General features: G+C 38.1%; 2 long non-coding RNA genes across 4 annotated transcripts; both read right to left on the reverse strand.

Moving 5' to 3' along the window:
* Positions 1–3535: 3535 nt before the first annotated feature.
* On the reverse strand, positions 3536–17945 carry LOC127128748 (uncharacterized). Of its 3 annotated transcripts, none has more exons than XR_007806015.1 (5): positions 17902–17945; positions 17604–17696; positions 17467–17512; positions 4709–5049; positions 3536–4587 (listed from the first exon to the last, which is right to left on the reverse strand). It is a non-coding gene; the product is annotated as an uncharacterized LOC127128748 (long non-coding RNA). The 3 variants fall into 3 exon arrangements; XR_007806017.1 differs by having other exon boundaries at positions 17588–17696; positions 17902–17935; XR_007806018.1 differs by lacking the exon at positions 17902–17945 and having other exon boundaries at positions 17625–17685.
* On the reverse strand, positions 5908–6398 carry LOC127128751 (uncharacterized). Its single transcript, XR_007806021.1, has 3 exons — positions 6346–6398; positions 6046–6138; positions 5908–5954 (listed from the first exon to the last, which is right to left on the reverse strand). It is a non-coding gene; the product is annotated as an uncharacterized LOC127128751 (long non-coding RNA).
* Positions 17946–18667: the final 722 nt, after the last annotated feature.

The following is an 18667-nucleotide window of genomic DNA, read 5'->3' on the forward strand; positions in this document are numbered from 1 at the left end:
AGGCAGTAGAAAATGCACACTGCCAAGCCACAAAACCGGAAAAATAGCGACCACAACATCAAGAGCCGCAAGCTCAAACGCTGCTGCCGTAAGCGCGCCGACGGCGTAACAAAACCTGAATCAACCATGGTCAAGTTCTTTTAACCAACAATCTTGTACATCAACAACACTGAAAAATACATCTCCTTTGCCCATATCTGAATTTGCTTCCGAGGCTAGTGTGAAGTCACTGAGTTATGTGCGTTCCCTAGCGGCACAACACATTCCAAAGCGACTTCTTCATCCATCTACATCTTCAAGACCATCTTTCGCATCAGAGCAATCACTTTTGACATTGTCATCATTGTTAGATAAATCCTTCAGTTCCCAATTATGTCCAGCAAGCATCCAAGAAATGGTGGAGAAGGATTCAATCACTTCAACTATTTCAAAGTTATCTAAAGTTGAAAATTCTGACGAAGAGACAAACTTGTGTTCATTGCCCATGATGTTCTACAATGGTGTTGGCTTGAGGAGCAGCACCATCATCAATTTTAGCAATTCCAGCCCTCCATGAACGAGATCAACTCAAATCAGCAACATAATACCTCATCATAAAGCATGTTACAACCCTGCCACAAAACCATTCAACCTGCCAACAATCATGCGACACCTTCCTCGAGCCAAGGCATGGAATTAGTTTGCAACAGAAAAGCAACAAAACCTGCATTGCATGAACATCTACAACATGACAACAGACTGACAATATCACCTCGCAATTCACTAGCGAACCATGTCAAACCAATAGTAGCATAACAGTATCCGTGCAAGAATTTATCATAACAAGAACTTCACAAAGAACCCATGGCAGAAGTATTTCACTATCACCAAATAGACATTGATGGAAACAAGGCCTTCTCCCAGCTACAACAACAATTAGGATAATCTAGCCATCCATTCAAGCGACGACATTGCAACACCATGCAGAAGCTACTAAACACATACCATTTTGGAAATTTTTCCAAACTAAGAAAAATATTTGTACTTTGTTTAAGGAACACGGGAATGTGATTAGGGTCGCCCTGATCAAGGATAGAAAAACTGGACGGCATCAAGGTTGTTGTCTTATAAAGCATGCTACTTTGGAGGAAGTTTGCTTAAAATATGGACAGATTGAAGAGGTTTAAAAACAGAGTCATGGATGGTGCCTCCCTCCTGATGCTTGGCATCCAATCCAATATTGGTACATCTTTCAGTGCTGGTTTTCATGGTATGGAAGTCTCCGCAGTTACTCAATTTCAAGCTTAGTCTCCGTCGATAATGCCACAACAACAACCACTAGCCGACAATTCAAACGGAAATGAAAACCGACGGTAATGCATCAGCATTGCCGACAAGCACGCGCTGCCATCCAAGCCAAAGCAGCTGAACAAAACACAACCAACAAGCCAAGCTAGCGGCATCAATACGATCTAGTTACGATAAACGGTGATGCAAAACAGAAAACCGCAAATGCAATACCGCAGCAAACGTGCAGCATAACGGAAAAGATGCATCAAAGTCGTAAACAACAGAAAAGCCACGAACCAATTTCCTGCATAAAAAAACTTCTAACAATGCTCAATTCTGAGAAAATGTCCAAGCCCACTGGAAACTTCAGAACTATTCGTCAGGCGATTGAGGAGTTTTCTGCTGATGCTACCTAATTCTCTTTGGCCGATGCCGGCGATGTTGTTGATGATGCAAATTTTGTCTTTGAGACAGAAAATGCGGCAATTCTGAAGCTCACCAAAGAGCTTGCATGGTATGAATCAACTTTGCCTACAAAATCTTCTTTGAGAACTGGTCTGGAGGAACCTGGACTCACTGTCGTTCAGAAACTTTGGGCTCGCCTAATTATTCCCAGCATTTCGTAGGTGGAGTGATACTGAGCGGAGCACATTGGCACGACGCTTACGGATCTCGATGCAAAGAATATAAGGGATTGCCTGAGTTGTGATACCTCATGGCCATGTACAAAACACCAATAGCAGAACATGCAGAACAAGGCATGGTCGTTGACAAAATGCAGCAACAAAGTGCAGCAGGATCCACCTGCAATTGCAAGACGATAAACAACGAGGTCGGCAACTAGCAGTGATGCTGAAGCGGCAGATCCTACGGCGGCTACACCAGCTGTCTGGATAACTGCGACATTTTACCTCAGTCCATATTCTCCAAACCAAATTAGCAAACCAAGCATGTCAAACAGGAGCCTTATGATTTCCTGCGTAAGCATGACAGTGGTCGCGTTACCAGAATTCTGCAAACCAGCCCATCCGACACAGACGAAAACAAGGCTAAGCGCGTAGTGATCGTAACTGCTCTCTCTGCTGCAATTTTAAGTGGCCTGGAAGTGAATCAAGCATCAACACATTTCTATTCCTCTGAACAAGCGTATAGCTGCTTATAGATAATATGATAAGCCGGTCGTCCTCAACTGTCAATCATGATGGCACTTCTACGGACTCTGTGCAGGCAAATACAGTGTTTCGAAATGGTTACTTCAGCTATCAGTCTCGCCACAAAATCCCTATCATTGATTGGATTCTTTCTCACTGTACCTTCTGATAACCTGCAGCTTCGACAACAACCGTTACCATCATTGGATCCTGTTATTTCATCCAGACTTCATAAGAGGATGTAGGCATATGCTTGTCTGATATGTCTGGAGGAAAGCCTCTATACAAGAAGGCATATATATTTTCCAGCTCACCAATCCCAAAGGAGCTTGTAAACCACATTAAATATAATACAAGTGTCTTGCCACGCGTAAGAGCATTGAGAAAGATGAATTTGGAATATTTCCAATAGCCAGCCGGGGGTTTATCATTGATCAAGAAACAACAACTGCTACTCCTGACCAGAAGACCAAGGACAAAGATGAGGGGGAGGCATGGCGACTGGAATGGGAAATATTGCTATCAATTCAGATATTGAGCCGCTCATGCATTCTCCATCAAATAAAGCCTCCCAAGTAGCTGCGAGTAGTGCACCTTGAAGAGTTATTTCCTGTGTAATTGCATTTATTGTCTGCACATGCCTACTGTTGTCTGTGTGAATTGTTTTGGGGGCATGTCATCTGAACTGATGGATTGGACGGAGTTGCACTTGCTTGAAGCTAGCTGTCGGGCTAGGTGCTCTGGCTAGTCCATGTAAGTATACCATACAACACTAATGTTCAGGCCATATATTGTCCGATGTGGGACTCTTAACACATCTCCGAAGTCTTCAAAAAGAAAAGTCGGATTGACATCAGAAAGTCTTGCTATTATAGATATTAGATCAATATCTATCTAATAATATGACCATATTATGTGAAGTTCAAAATTAAATTAATTTAGTTTATATTCTTTTTAGTTCTATTTAAGCCAATCATACTTTAGTTATTTAGGTAGAACTTATATTTTTTAATGGAAGGCACGACTTTAATTCCAAGTTTTTTAATCAATGAAATGTATTAGTTGTGTTTTCTAAATAAATGACAAATTTCAATTGTTTTATTCAATACCTCTCAAATAGTACCAATCTAGTTTTAAGTTTAATCTTTGAAAGAAACAATTCCTACGTCCTTAGAGCCGCCTACCGCCTCCTTTACTTCCACCCACCACGCCCTCAATCTACCGGCGCCCATATCTTACACGGAAGGAGTTTCTTCACCAACCAACTTGTCCCTTTTCACATCTTCAGCTACATTTTCCACAAATTCACCGGTTTCCCCGTAATCCTTTCATTTTTGTATCAATTTATTTACTTTTTAACCATTCATGTATATAATTCTCTCTATATTGCATTCAAACACCTACTTAATTATTCATAGCAACTAAATTAGATGCAATGTGTTAATGAGGTGCATACTCTCTGTGGTGTTCTTGGATTGGATTTCGGCCAAACAGTAGACGATGTACATCCGAGCTTGCACGGGACTCAGGTGGAGCAATCAACTAATATTAGCAATAGCACATTGGAAGGTTTAGAGAAGACCATTCTCAAGTTAAAAACCGAAAGAAAAGTCAGAATACAGAAGTTGAAGGATATTGTCGCTAACCTATTCGAACTTTGGAATTTGATGGACACGTCAAAAGAAGAGAGGAACACTTTTCTGAGGATTACTTCTATTGTTGCAACTTCGCCATAAGAAAACACCGAAAGAGGCGGTCTTTCAACAAATGTGATAGAGAAGGCTTCGGCAGAAGTGGAAAAACTTGCGAAACTAAAAGCAAGTAGAATGAAAGAACTTGTTTGTTTTTAAGAAGAGGTCAGAGTTAGAAGAAATATGTAGATTGACTCATATCGAACCTGATACAAGTACTGCTGCCGAGAAAGCTAGTGCATTAATAGATTCTGGCCTGGTTGATCCTTGTGAATTATTAGCTAGCATTGAAGCACAGATAGTGAAAGCTAAAGATGAAGCTTTGAGCAGAAGAGACGTAACCGGTAGAATTGATAAGTGGCTTTTTGCTTGTGAAGAGGAAAATTGGCTCGACGAATATAGCCAGGATGATAATAGGTACAGTGCTGGGCGAGGTGCTCACATTAATCTGAAGCGTGATGAACGAGCCAAAGTAACTGTAACAAAATTCTAGGAATGGTTAACAATCTTATAAGCAAAACTCTAGCATGGGAATCTCATCATCTAAGAACTCTATCTTTTGTTTCTTAATCTTAAAATAGATGAAGAATAACTCACAATTTCCATCGTTTGCTTCATCTTCGATTAACCGAATCACTAGGAACCAGTTGTCACCAAACATTTTCACCCTCTGCCAATTCCAATGTTCCAGCAGGCCCGAGTCAATGACACTCATCCACTCGTAGTTGGGTTGAAGAACGGATGGTGCTTCCAATAGGGTAGACCGCAGGCTGTTTCTGTTCTTGAAAACTCTAGCAGCTTGTTGAGCATGATCAAAGGCGTCCCTGCATCACTTTCTAAATCTCATGGAACCGATCACAGCAAACCAAACTTCCTACCATTTCCTTTCTGTTTCATCATACTCATGAACATAGTATGACACGGCAAAGGTGTGGTACCTGCAAAAACTCCGACGGTCAAGTTATGAATTCAAAATAATATTGTAAATAAAAGAACATAGTATCTTATATATTCTCCCGCAGATCATGACAAGTTTACAATTGCATATTCAAATATTGAGAGATTATCCATAAAACCATAACAAGGGTATATTAAGTCAACCGTGCAATTTTTCTTATAGATTGCAGAAGGAGATGGATAATTTTAAATGAACTGTAGCAATGTTGTATCGAGTAAAGCTGAGACAATGACAAATCCCTGAAACGCACTAATTAATAAATTAACATATACAATACGGACATGGGACACGACAGTGACACGTCAACACCAGTAATAATTTAAAAAAATTAATCAATTGAATGTGGATGTGTCAGTGTCAGGAACCAACACGTGCCTGACATTGGACACACCTTTGATCGAAGGTGTAGATACTACAAATCAATTAACAAATTTATGTGATATAATCTAAAGAAATGCATGAAACTCTATATGAAAAATAAATGGGATGCAGACCGAATTATACTTCCAAATCAAAGGTTCCCTGCATCACTTTCTATTCTCATGGAACCGGTCACCAATTACTATAAATTCAGGAAAAATAAACTGAACAAGTAGACTAAGGCCGCCAAATTTAATATGGAAGAAATATTTAATTTAAACAAAGAATAAGTTCATTTAATCATTGCATAGTTCAAAAAAGACCTGAATAATATCTGAAAAAATGTTCAAGTCATGACAAGGCTCCACGATTTTATAGAACTTGTACATTAATAAATGAAATCAACGAATGAACCTGAATAATTTGTTGAGCACAAACAAATCAAACCAAATTAAAAGAGGCAAACAGAAGAACATTACCTATAAGGACCTCAAGACTGACATGGTCATAGCAAAGGTGTGGTACCTACAAAGCATCGGACGATCTAGTTAGTTGTGGATTCAAAATAATCTTTAGCTAGTGATGTTGGTTTGATCACACTCTTGGGGTTGAGAACCTTCCTAAGTTTGAACACGACCTCCAAAAATGTACCAATTGTATGCCCTGCAGCATCAACACCTTCATTTGTAACCTCAACGGCTGGCTCTCCCTATCAAATATAACCCAAAAATATGACCAAAAGAAACAGTGAAATCAAAACACAATACAACCCTTATCATTATAATATAAAAAAGAAAGTGCGAGAAGCTGCTCAATATTTGTTATGGATTTGTGCAGTATTTACTACTTGTAACAAAACAATCACGTTGCATTTATTGTAAAAACCAAATGAAAAGAAGCAATAGAAGAACATTACCTGTAATGACCTCAAGACTCATTTTGATCTATTCATGACAAGAGCGTACATATTTCCTACAAAGATTCGGACGAACAAGTTAGTTATAATTTTGGGAAATAAAAAGAGTAACATTTTAGAGTAAACAAAAAGACGAAATTATAACAACACATGATGTTATAAGCATAAAAGAGTGACACTGACCTTTATGGGAAGTCTTTGAAGTTCAAGATTTCTGGAGCTCAGAAGCAAGCTCAACTTGTCTGCCTCAAGCCTGACTTTGCAGCCACCTTGAACTTGTGGGGGAGTATTAGTGTATATTCTAGAGTGCCATGTCATCATAACTAACGTGTAGTTAGTTAGTGTGTGCGGTGTAGGTTAAGTCCAGTAGTGGCACAGGTTATGATACCTATATATATCCTATTCACTGTAACAGAATAAAAATATATAACAAACAGAATTAATACATAACAGAATTCAGATCCACTTTCTCTCTCTCTCTCTCTCTCTCTTTTCTCTCCTTCCTTCCTTTCACTCTAATACAAATCAATCCACATTACCCCACCATACCTAGGCCTTCTTTTCGTTTTCATCAAGTCCTTTTCATTCAGGTGCAATCACATTAAGCCCGTTATCCGTACATACTCATAGTAAAGTGACCGGTTAGTGATTATGCTCTTAAGCATGGGGCTCTGGTACATAAGTTGGTGTAACCCCTTTATTTAACCCAATTTGCAGTTGTGGGGGATTGAATCGTAATCCATCCTACCAAATTCAGCACCAGATACCTCTGAACCAACCAACAATAGGCATATTCTTATATATATATATAATATAATATATATATATATATATATATAATATATTATATATTATATATATTAATATATATATATATATATATTATATATATATATATTATATATATATAATATATATATATTATATCTATAATATATATTATTATATATTATTTTTTTTTCTTCTGCATGTTTCGCATATGTCTTTATTTTACTGGGTTAAATGACCTTGTGAGAGTCACCTAGCCCGAATTTTCATATGACTTAAGAACAAAGCAAGAATTATTTTTCTAAGCATGGGACTCTGGTACATAAGTGGTGTGTAACCCATTTATTTAACCCAATTTGCAGTTGTGGGGGATTGGATCGTAATCCACCCTACCAAGTTCAGCACCAGATACCTCTGAACCAACCAACAATATTCATATATATATATATATATATATATATATATATATATATATATATATATATATATTTTTTTTTTTTTTCTGGATGTTTAGCATATGTCTTTATTTTACTGGGTTAAATGACCGTGTGAGAGTCACCTAGCCCGAATTTTCATATGACTTGAGAACAAAGCAGGAAATTTTTTTGTGATCATTCACTTATTTTCATCGGTACCTTACGTAGAGCATGCTTAAGCCGGAGCTGACTGCAAGGATAAACTACTTAAGGACTTTTTTGGAACAAAAATTGGGGCCACAGCATATGGGGTATCGGGAAGGACTCTTATAATCATGAACCCTACGGTGTTAAGACAATACATGTTTTAAAAAAAGTTTTTCTAAATCTTTTAAATCTCGTCATAAACCTGTCTTATAGCCTGAATATTCAAGATGCACTGTTTTCTTTGCTCACAATTTTTTTTGGTAAGATTAAAGAAATGGAAGAAATACGGATACACTACACAGATGACTCGTCAAACACATGTTATTTTATAGAAAGGAAAAGCAAACAACTAAAAACGCACAAAACATACTAAAAATAAAGAAAAACAATAAAAAACGATAAAAATCTCCTCCCGCGCTTAAACCGAACATTGTCCCCAATGTTTCGATATGAGATAGGGTAGGAGTAACCTGGAAGAGAGAGAAAGAGAACCATGGGCGATCACCGTACCGTCACCGTCACGAGCATTTACTTTAACAAATATTGTAGACTCGAAGACACGAGGAGGAATTGGGTGAAGGGGGAATAAGGAAACAACAAAATTAAATGAGGGATATTGTTGTTAAGGACAGACGAGGGCATGAGGTTTATAGGGTAACATGCCATATTAGCATAATATCCCCCATAACCAGAATGGAACATTACCATAGAGAAGTAAGGTCCAAGCGGTTTCTACAAGATGCATATTTTTACGTCTGGCTACCCCATTTTGTGAAGGTGTATGAGGGCAAGATGTTGTATCGAATAAAACTGAGACGATGACAAATCCCTGCAACCACAATTGAAGGAAAACCACCTCAGCAAATTTGTACAAATCAGAACATATGCAGGATGACTTTTTATCTAAAGTCCCAATAAAAAGATTTTGATAGTCATAGTTGGAAATTACTAGGATCTGAAATGAATTATAAACAATATACAAATTTTCATGTTGATGTACATAAATATCTATTAAAGACATATTTACCACATATGGATAACAATGACCAGAACAAGGCACTGGAAATTTTATATTATGGATTTCAAACTTTTTTATACAATACGAGCATGGGACACGAGAATGACACGTCAACACCAGTATTAATTTTAAAAATAAATAATTTGAATGTGGTAAGTCAGTGTCAGAAACAGAAACCAACACGTGTCTGACATTGGACACACCTTTGATCGGAGGTGTAGGTTCTATAGATTAATTAACAAATTTATGTGATTTAATCTAATGTAATGCATGATACTCTATATGAAAAATAGTTGGGATGCAGACCGAATTATGCTTCCAAATCAAAGGTTCCCTTCTTCACTTTCTATATCTCATGGAAAAGGTCACAAATTACTATAAATTCAGAAAAAATAAACTGAACAAGTGAAGTAAGGCAGCCAGATTTAATATGGAAGAAATATTGATTTTAGACAAAGAACAAGTTCATTGAATCATTGCATAGTTCAAAAAAAACCTGAATAATATCTGAAAAAATATTCAAGTCAAGAAAAGGCTTCACGTTTTTATAAAACTTGTACATATTAATAAACGAAATCAACGAATGAACCTAAATAATTTGTTGAGCACAAACAAATCAAACCAAATTAAAAGAGGCAAACATAAGAACATTACCTCTAAGGGCCTCAAGTCTGACATGATCACAGCAAAAGAAACTAGCATCATTAGCTAAAGGTGTCATACCTACAAAGTATCGGACGATCAAGTTAGTTATGGATTCAAAATAATCTTTAGCTAGTGATGTTGGTTTGATCATTCTCTCGGGGTTGAGAACCTTCCTAAGTTGGAAATGACCTCCAAAGATGTACCAATTGTATGCCCTGCAGCATCAACACCTTCATTTGTAACCTCAATTGCTGCTCTCCCTATCAAATATGACAAAAAAAACAGTGAAATCAAAACACAATACAACCCTTACCCGAATAATATAAAAATGAAAGTGTCAGAAACAACCCAATATTTATTATAGATATGTGCAGTATTTACTATTTGTAAAAAAACAATCACTTAGCATACATTCTAAAAATCAAATGAACAGAGGCCATAGAAGAACATTACCTTAAATGACCACAAGACTCATTTTGATCTATTCATGACAAAAGCGTACATACCTTCCTATAAAGACTCGGACGAACAAGTTAGTTATCATTTCAAAATAATTTTGGAAAATAAAAAGAGTAACATTTTAGAATAAACAAAAAGACGGAATTATAAAAACGCATGATGTTATAAGCATAAAAGAGTGGCATTGACCTTTATGGGAAGTCTTTTGAAACAGGAAAAAGAACAAGATACAGTTAGAAAGTGCTACTGAACCAAACATCCTATTTCTAATTACCTTTGGAAGATACCAACAAGTTAAAGTAACTTACTTTCTATGAATGCATTATCTATATTGTGAGAACCAAATCAAAAACGGAAATCACGATTTCAAACAAAATTCAAAGTTTACACTTTACTTGTACAAATTACAAAAGGGCAATAATTGTCTTATATATTACTGTTCAAATAAACTTGTTTGAATAATATGTTGGGTCCATATACATGAAATTCTGGTTTTCAAAAACTGAGTTTGTTTTTCTACATGTAACCTCAAGAGCCAGTACCAAACCAAAGCTAAGTTGAAAGCTCTCAAATTTTATATACCCAGTCCCCTCGCCGCCTTTTATTTTCTCTACACACCTTCTCCCATTTCTTTCGCAAGATCTCGTGAGCTTAATAGGCATTATGAAGAACAACTCAAATTTCCAATGTTTTGCTTCAACTTTCACTAGGGACACCAGAATTTATATTTGAGGCATGACTCCCCACTTCAAACACAGCCTGACACCCAAAGTTTTCAGCCTCTGCCCATTTCCAATGTTTCAGAAGGCCCCCCATGTCAATGAATCTCATTCACTTAGCTCGGTTGAAGACCGGACTGTTAAGCATGGCCAGCAGCTCAAATCAAAGGTAAACTTCCTACCATGTTTTTAAGATGTTGCATTTCCTTTCTGTTTCATCATACTCATGAGCATAGCATGACACACCAAAGATGCGGTACCTGCAAAAACTCCGACGATCAAGTTAGTTATGAATTCAAAATAATTTTAGTAAATAAAAGAACATACTAATCACAGGCAGATCATAACAACTTCACAATTGCACAATCAAATAATAATAATTGAGAAAGATTGTCCATAAAACCATAACAAGGATATATTAAGTCAACCGTGCAATTTTTCTTATAGACGACACAAGAAGAAGATGGCTAATTTTAAATGATCTGTAGCCATGCTGTAGCTTCATTGAAGAAAAACCACTAGAGCAAATTTGTACAAATCAGAAAATATGATTTGGAAGTCATACAAAACGGAATCATATTCAGTAACTGCAAAAAATTTATTTCCTACAATAAATGTTACGTTTTCAACACCACCATCATGGCTAGTAACTAAACCAACAAGAATTCCAACAACGGCATTGGAGATTACTGGATCTGAAATGAGTTAAAAACAATTTGCAACTTTTCAAGTTGATGTGCATCAATATCTATTAAAGACACGGTTACTACATATGGATAATAATAACCCGGACAAGGCACTTAAAATCTCTATATAATACTGTTAAGAATGTGTGGTTTGGGCCTAACTCAACTCTACAAAAACGGTTAGTAGAGTGAGGACTGCCCCCACTTATAAACACATGTTTAGGCCATATATTGTCCGATGTGGGACTCTTAACAAACCCCCTCACACCCAGGACTGGACTTCTGCAGCGTGGAAATAAATGGTGGGTGGCCCGATAGCGGAAACCATAGTAGGTGGCCCACCGGATCTTAAACGAGACTCCCGTCAATCATACTACCTTTACCATGAGAGAGAAGCTCACTCGCTACTTATCGGGCAAACTGACAGCTACTAATATGCTCACTTTCTGTGACGCATTGGTGTGATGTGAACTACATAGACTTGGGAGGAAACTCGTTCATGGTGGCTTTTTGTCCAAAAATAACACAGCCAACTGCGACATCAAGTAATAGAAATTAAAAACGAATTAGATATTTCTCAGCCACCAAAAGGCAGTAGAAAACGCACACTGCCAAGCCACAAAACCGGAAAAATAGCGACCACAACATCAAGAGCCGCAAGCTCAAACGCTGCTGCCGTAAGCGCGCCGACGGCGTAACAAAACCTGAATCAACCATGGTCAAGTTCTTTTAACCAACAATCTTGTACATCAACAACACTGAAAAATACATCTCCTTTGCCCATATCTGAATTTGCTTCCGAGGCTATTGTGAAGTCACTGAGTTATGTGCGTTCCCTAGCGGCACAACACATTCCAAAGCGACTTCTTCATCCATCTACATCTTCAAGACCATCTTTCGCATCAGAGCAATCACTTTTGACATTGTCATCATTGTTAGATAAATCCTTCAGTTCCCAATTATGTCCAGCAAGCATCCAAGAAATGGTGGAGAAGGATTCAATCACTTCAACTATTTCAAAGTTATCTAAAGTTGAAAATTCTGACGAAGAGACAAACTTGTGTTCATTGCCCATGATGTTCTACAATGGTGTTGGCTTGAGGAGCAGCACCATCATCAATTTTAGCAATTCCAGCCCTCCATGAACGAGATCAACTCAAATCAGCAACATAATACCTCATCATAAAGCATGTTACAACCCTGCCACAAAAACCATTCAACCTGCCAACAATCATGCGACACCTTCCTCGAGCCAAGGCATGGAATTAGTTTGCAACAGAAAAGCAACAAACCTGCATTGCATGAACATCTACAACATGACAACAGACTGACAATATCACCTCGCAATTCACTAGCGAACCATGTCAAACCAATAGTAGCATAACAGTATCCGTGCAAGAATTTATCATAACAAGAACTTCACAAAGAACCCATGGCAGAAGTATTTCACTATCACCAAATAGACATTGATGGAAACAAGGCCTTCTCCCAGCTACAACAACAATTAGGATAATCTAGCCATCCATTCAAGCGACGACATTGCAACACCATGCAGAAGCTACTAAACACATACCATTTTGGAAATTTTTCCAAACTAAGAAAAATATTTGTACTTTGTTTAAGGAACACGGGAATGTGATTAGGGTCGCCCTGATCAAGGATAGAAAAACTGGACGGCATCAAGGTTGTTGTCTTATAAAGCATGCTACTTTGGAGGAAGTTTGCTTAAAATATGGACAGATTGAAGAGGTTTAGAAACAGAGTCATGGATGGTGCCTCCCTCCTGATGCTTGGCATCCAATCCAATATTGGTACATCTTTCAGTGCTGGTTTTCATGGTATGGAAGTCTCCGCAGTTACTCAATTTCAAGCTTAGTCTCCGTCGATAATGCCACAACAACAACCACTAGCCGACAATTCAAACGGAAATGAAAACCGACGGTAATGCATCAGCATTGCCGACAAGCACGCGCTGCCATCCAAGCCAAAGCAGCTGAACAAAACACAACCAACAAGCCAAGCTAGCGGCATCAATACGATCTAGTTACGATAAACGGTGATGCAAAACAGAAAACCGCAAATGCAATATCGCAGCAAACGTGCAGCATAACGGAAAAGATGCATCAAAGTCGTAAACAACAGAAAAGCCACGAACCAATTTCCTGCATAAAAAAACTTCTAACAATGCTCAATTCTGAGAAAATGTCCAAGCCCACTGGAAACTTCAGAACTATTCGTCAGGCGATTGAGGAGTTTTCTGCTGATGCTACCTAATTCTCTTTGGCCGATGCCGGCGATGCTGTTGATGATGCAAATTTTGTCTTTGAGACAGAAAATGCGGCAATTCTGAAGCTCACCAAAGAGCTTGCATGGTATGAATCAACTTTGCCTACAAAATCTTCTTTGAGAACTTGTCTGGAGGAACCTGGACTCACTGTCGTTCAGAAACTTTGGGCTCGCCTAATTATTCCAAGCATTTCGTAGGAGGAGTGATACTGAGCGGAGCACATTGGCACGACGCTTACGGATCTCGATGCAAAGAATATAAGGGATTGCCTGAGTTGTGATACCTCATGGCCATGTACAAAACACCAATAGCAGAACATGCAGAACAAGGCATGGTCGTTGACAAAATGCAGCAACAAAGTGCAGCAGGATCCACCTGCAATTGCAAGACGATAAACAACGAGGTCGGCAACTAGCAGTGATGCTGAAGCGGCAGATCCTACGGCGGCTACACCAGCTGTCTGGATAACTGCGACATTTTACCTCAGTCCATATTCTCCAAACCAAATTAGCAAACCAAGCATGTCAAACAGGAGCCTTATGATTTCCTGCGTAAGCATGACAGTGGTCGCGTTACCAGAATTCTGCAAACCAGCCCATCCGACACAGACGAAAACAAGGCTAAGCGCGTAGTGATCGTAACTGCTCTCTCTGCTGCAATTTTAAGTGGCCTGGAAGTGAATCAAGCATCAACACATTTCTATTCCTCTGAACAAGCGTATAGCTGCTTATAGATAATATGATAAGCCGGTCGTCCTCAACTGTCAATCATGATGGCACTTCTACGGACTCTGTGCAGGCAAATACAGTGTTTCGAAATGGTTACTTCAGCTATCAGTCTCGCCACAAAATCCCTATCATTGATTGGATTCTTTCTCACTGTACCTTCTGATAACCTGCAGCTTCGACAACAACCGTTACCATCATTGGATCCTGTTATTTCATCCAGACTTCATAAGAGGATGTAGGCATATGCTTGTCTGATATGTCTGGAGGAAAGCCTCTATACAAGAAGGCATATATATTTTCCAGCTCACCAATCCCAAAGGAGCTTGTAAACCACATTAAATATAATACAAGTGTCTTGCCACGCGTAAGAGCATTGAGAAAGATGAATTTGGAATATTTCCCAATAGCCAGCCGGGGGTTTATCATTGATCAAGAAACAACAACTGCTACTCCTGACCAGAAGACCAAGGACAAAGATGAGGGGGAGGCATGGCGACTGGAATGGGAAATATTGCTATCAATTCAGATATTGAGCCGCTCATGCATTCTCCATCAAATAAAGCCTCCCAAGGTAGCTGCGAGTAGTGCACGACTTTAATTCCAAGTTTTTTAATCAATGAAATGTATTAGTTGTGTTTTCTAAATAAATGACAAATTTTCAATTGTTTTATTCAATACCTCTCAAATAGTACCAATCTAGTTTTAAGTTTAATCTTTGAAAGAAACAATTCCTACGTCCTTAGAGCCGCCTACCGCCTCCTTTACTTCCACCCACCACGCCCTCAATCTACCGGCGCCCATATCTTACACGGAAGGAGTTTCTTCACCAACCAACTTGTCCCTTTTCACATCTTCAGCTACATTTTCCACAAATTCACCGGTTTCCCCGTAATCCTTTCATTTTGTATCAATTTATTTACTTTTTAACCATTCATGTATATAATTCTCTCTATATTGCATTCAAACACCTACTTAATTATTCATAGCAACTAAATTAGATGCAATGTGTTAATGAGGTGCATACTCTCTGTGGTGTTCTTGGATTGGATTTCGGCCAAACAGTAGACGATGTACATCCGAGCTTGCACGGGACTCAGGTGGAGCAATCAACTAATATTAGCAATAGCACATTGGAAGGTTTAGAGAAGACCATTCTCAAGTTAAAAACCGAAAGAAAAGTCAGAATACAGAAGTTGAAGGATATTGTCGCTAACCTATTCGAACTTTGGAATTTGATGGACACGTCAAAAGAAGAGAGGAACACTTTTCTGAGGATTACTTCTATTGTTGCAACTTCGCCATAAGAAAACACCGAAAGAGGCGGTCTTTCAACAAATGTGATAGAGAAGGCTTCGGCAGAAGTGGAAAAACTTGCGAAACTAAAAGCAAGTAGAATGACTAGATATCCGAAATAGCACCATCTGCACATCCACCCATTGGATCAATAGCTTTAATAAGAAATGTCAGGTCACGAGGTGAGTTTATTAGAAGAAATGCAAGAACTTACCCGACCCATGGCAGAACCCCAAGAACTTGTTTGTTTTTAAGAAGAGGTCAGAGTTAGAAGAAATATGTAGATTGACTCATATCGAACCTGATACAAGTACTGCTGCCGAGAAAGCTAGTGCATTAATAGATTCTGGCCTGGTTGATCCTTGTGAATTATTAGCTAGCATTGAAGCACAGATAGTGAAAGCTAAAGATGAAGCTTTGAGCAGAAGAGACGTAACCGGTAGAATTGATAAGTGGCTTTTTGCTTGTGAAGAGGAAAATTGGCTCGACGAATATAGCCAGGATGATAATAGGTACAGTGCTGGGCGAGGTGCTCACATTAATCTGAAGCGTGATGAACGAGCCAAAGTAACTGTAACCAAAATTCTAGGAATGGTTAACAATCTTATAAGCAAAACTCTAGCATGGGAATCTCATCATCTAAGAACTCTATCTTTTGTTTTCTTAATCTTAAAATAGATGAAGAATAACTCACAATTTCCATCGTTTGCTTCATCTTCGATTAACCGAATCACTAGGAACCAGTTGTCACCAAACATTTTCACCCTCTGCCAATTCCAATGTTCCAGCAGGCCCGAGTCAATGACACTCATCCACTCGTATGTTGGGTTGAAGAACGGATGGTGCTTCCAATAGGGTAGACCGCAGGCTGTTTCTGTTCTTGAAAACTCTAGCAGCTTGTTGAGCATGATCAAAGGCGTCCCTGCATCACTTTCTAAATCTCATGGAACCGATCACAGCAAACCAAACTTCCTACCATTTCCTTTCTGTTTCATCATACTCATGAACATAGTATGACACTGCAAAGGTGTGGTACCTGCAAAAACTCCGACGGTCAAGTTATGAATTCAAAATAATATTGTAAATAAAAGAACATAGTATCTTATATATTCTCCCGCAGATCATGACAAGTTTACAATTGCATATTCAAATATTGAGAGATTATCCATAAAACCATAACAAGGGTATATTAAGTCAACCGTGCAATTTTTCTTATAGATTGCAGAAGGAGATGGATAATTTTAAATGAACTGTAGCAATGTTGTATCGAGTAAAGCTGAGACAATGACAAATCCCTGAAACGCACTAATTAATAAATTAACATATACAATACGGACATGGGACACGACAGTGACACGTCAACACCAGTAATAATTAAAAAAATTAATCAATTGAATGTGGATGTGTCAGTGTCAGGAACCAACACGTGCCTGACATTGGAACACACCTTTGATCGAAGGTGTAGATACTACAAATCAATTAACAAATTTATGTGATATAATCTAAAGAAATGCATGAAACTCTATATGAAAAATAACTGGGATGCAGACCGAATTATACTTCCAAATCAAAGGTTCCCTGCATCACTTTCTATTCTCATGGAACCGGTCACCAATTACTATAAATTCAGGAAAATAAACTGAACAAGTGGACTAAGGCCGCCAAATTTAATATGGAAGAAATATTTAATTTAAACAAAGAATAAGTTCATTTAATCATTACATAGTTCAAAAAGACCTGAATAATATCTGAAAAAATGTTCAAGTCATGACAAGGCTCCACGATTTTATAGAACTTGTGTACATTAATAAATGAAATCAACGAATGAACCTGAATAATTTGTTGAGCACAAACAAATCAGACCAAATTAAAAGAGGCAAACAGAAGAACATTACCTCTAAGGACCTCAAGACTGACATGGTCATAGCAAAGGTGTGGTACCTACAAAGCATCGGACGATCTAGTTAGTTGTGGATTCAAAATAATCTTTAGCTAGTGATGTTGGTTTGATCACACTCTTGGGGTTGAGAACCTTCCTAAGTTTGAACACGACCTCCAAAAATGTACCAATTGTATGCCCTGCAGCATCAACACCTTCATTTGTAACCTCAACGGCTGGCTCTCCCTATCAAATATAACCCAAAAAATATGACCAAAGAAACAGTGAAATCAAAACACAATACAACCCTTATCATTATAATATAAAAAAAGAAAGTGCGAGAAGCTGCTCAATATTTGTTGGATTTGTGCAGTATTACTACTTGTAACAAAACAATCACGTTGCATTTATTGTAAAAACCAAATGAAAAGAAGCAATAGAAGAACATTACCTGTAATGACCTCAAGACTCATTTTGATCTATTCATGACAAGAGCGTAAATACTTTCCTACAAAGAATCGGACGAACAAGTTAGTTATAATTTTGGGAAATAAAAAGAGTAACATTTTAGAGTAAACAAAAAGACGAAATTATAACAACACATGATGTTATAAGCATAAAAGAGTGACACTGACCTTTATGGGAAGTCTTTGAAGTTCAAGATTTCTGGAGCTCAGAAGCAAGCTCAACTTGTCTGCCTCAAGCCTGACTTTGCAGCCACCTTGAACTTGTGGGGGGAGTATTAGTGTATATTCTAGAGTGCCATGTCATCATAACTAACGTGTAGTTAGTTAGTGTGTGTGGTGTAGGTTAAGTCCAGTAGTGGCACAGGTTATAATACCTATATATATCCTATTCACTGTAACAGAAAAAATATATAACAAACAGAATCAATACATAACAGAATTCAGATCCACTTTCTCTCTCTCTCTCTCTTTTCTCTCCTTCCTTCCTTTCACTCTAATACAAATCAATCACATTACCCCACCATACCTAGGCATTCTTTTCGTTTCATCAAGTCCTTTTCATTCAGGTGCAATCACATTAAGCCCGTTATCCGTACATACTCATAGTAAAGTGACCGGTTAGTGATTATGCTCTTAAGCATGGGGCTCTGGTACATAAGTTGGTGTAACCCTTTATTAACCCAATTGCAGTTGTGGGGGATTGGATCCTAATCCACCCTACAAATTCAGCACCAGATACCTCTGAACCAA

The sequence above is a fragment of the Lathyrus oleraceus genome, chromosome 3 (genome assembly GCF_024323335.1).
Source record: "Lathyrus oleraceus cultivar Zhongwan6 chromosome 3, CAAS_Psat_ZW6_1.0, whole genome shotgun sequence".
NCBI lineage: Eukaryota > Viridiplantae > Streptophyta > Magnoliopsida > Fabales > Fabaceae > Lathyrus > Lathyrus oleraceus.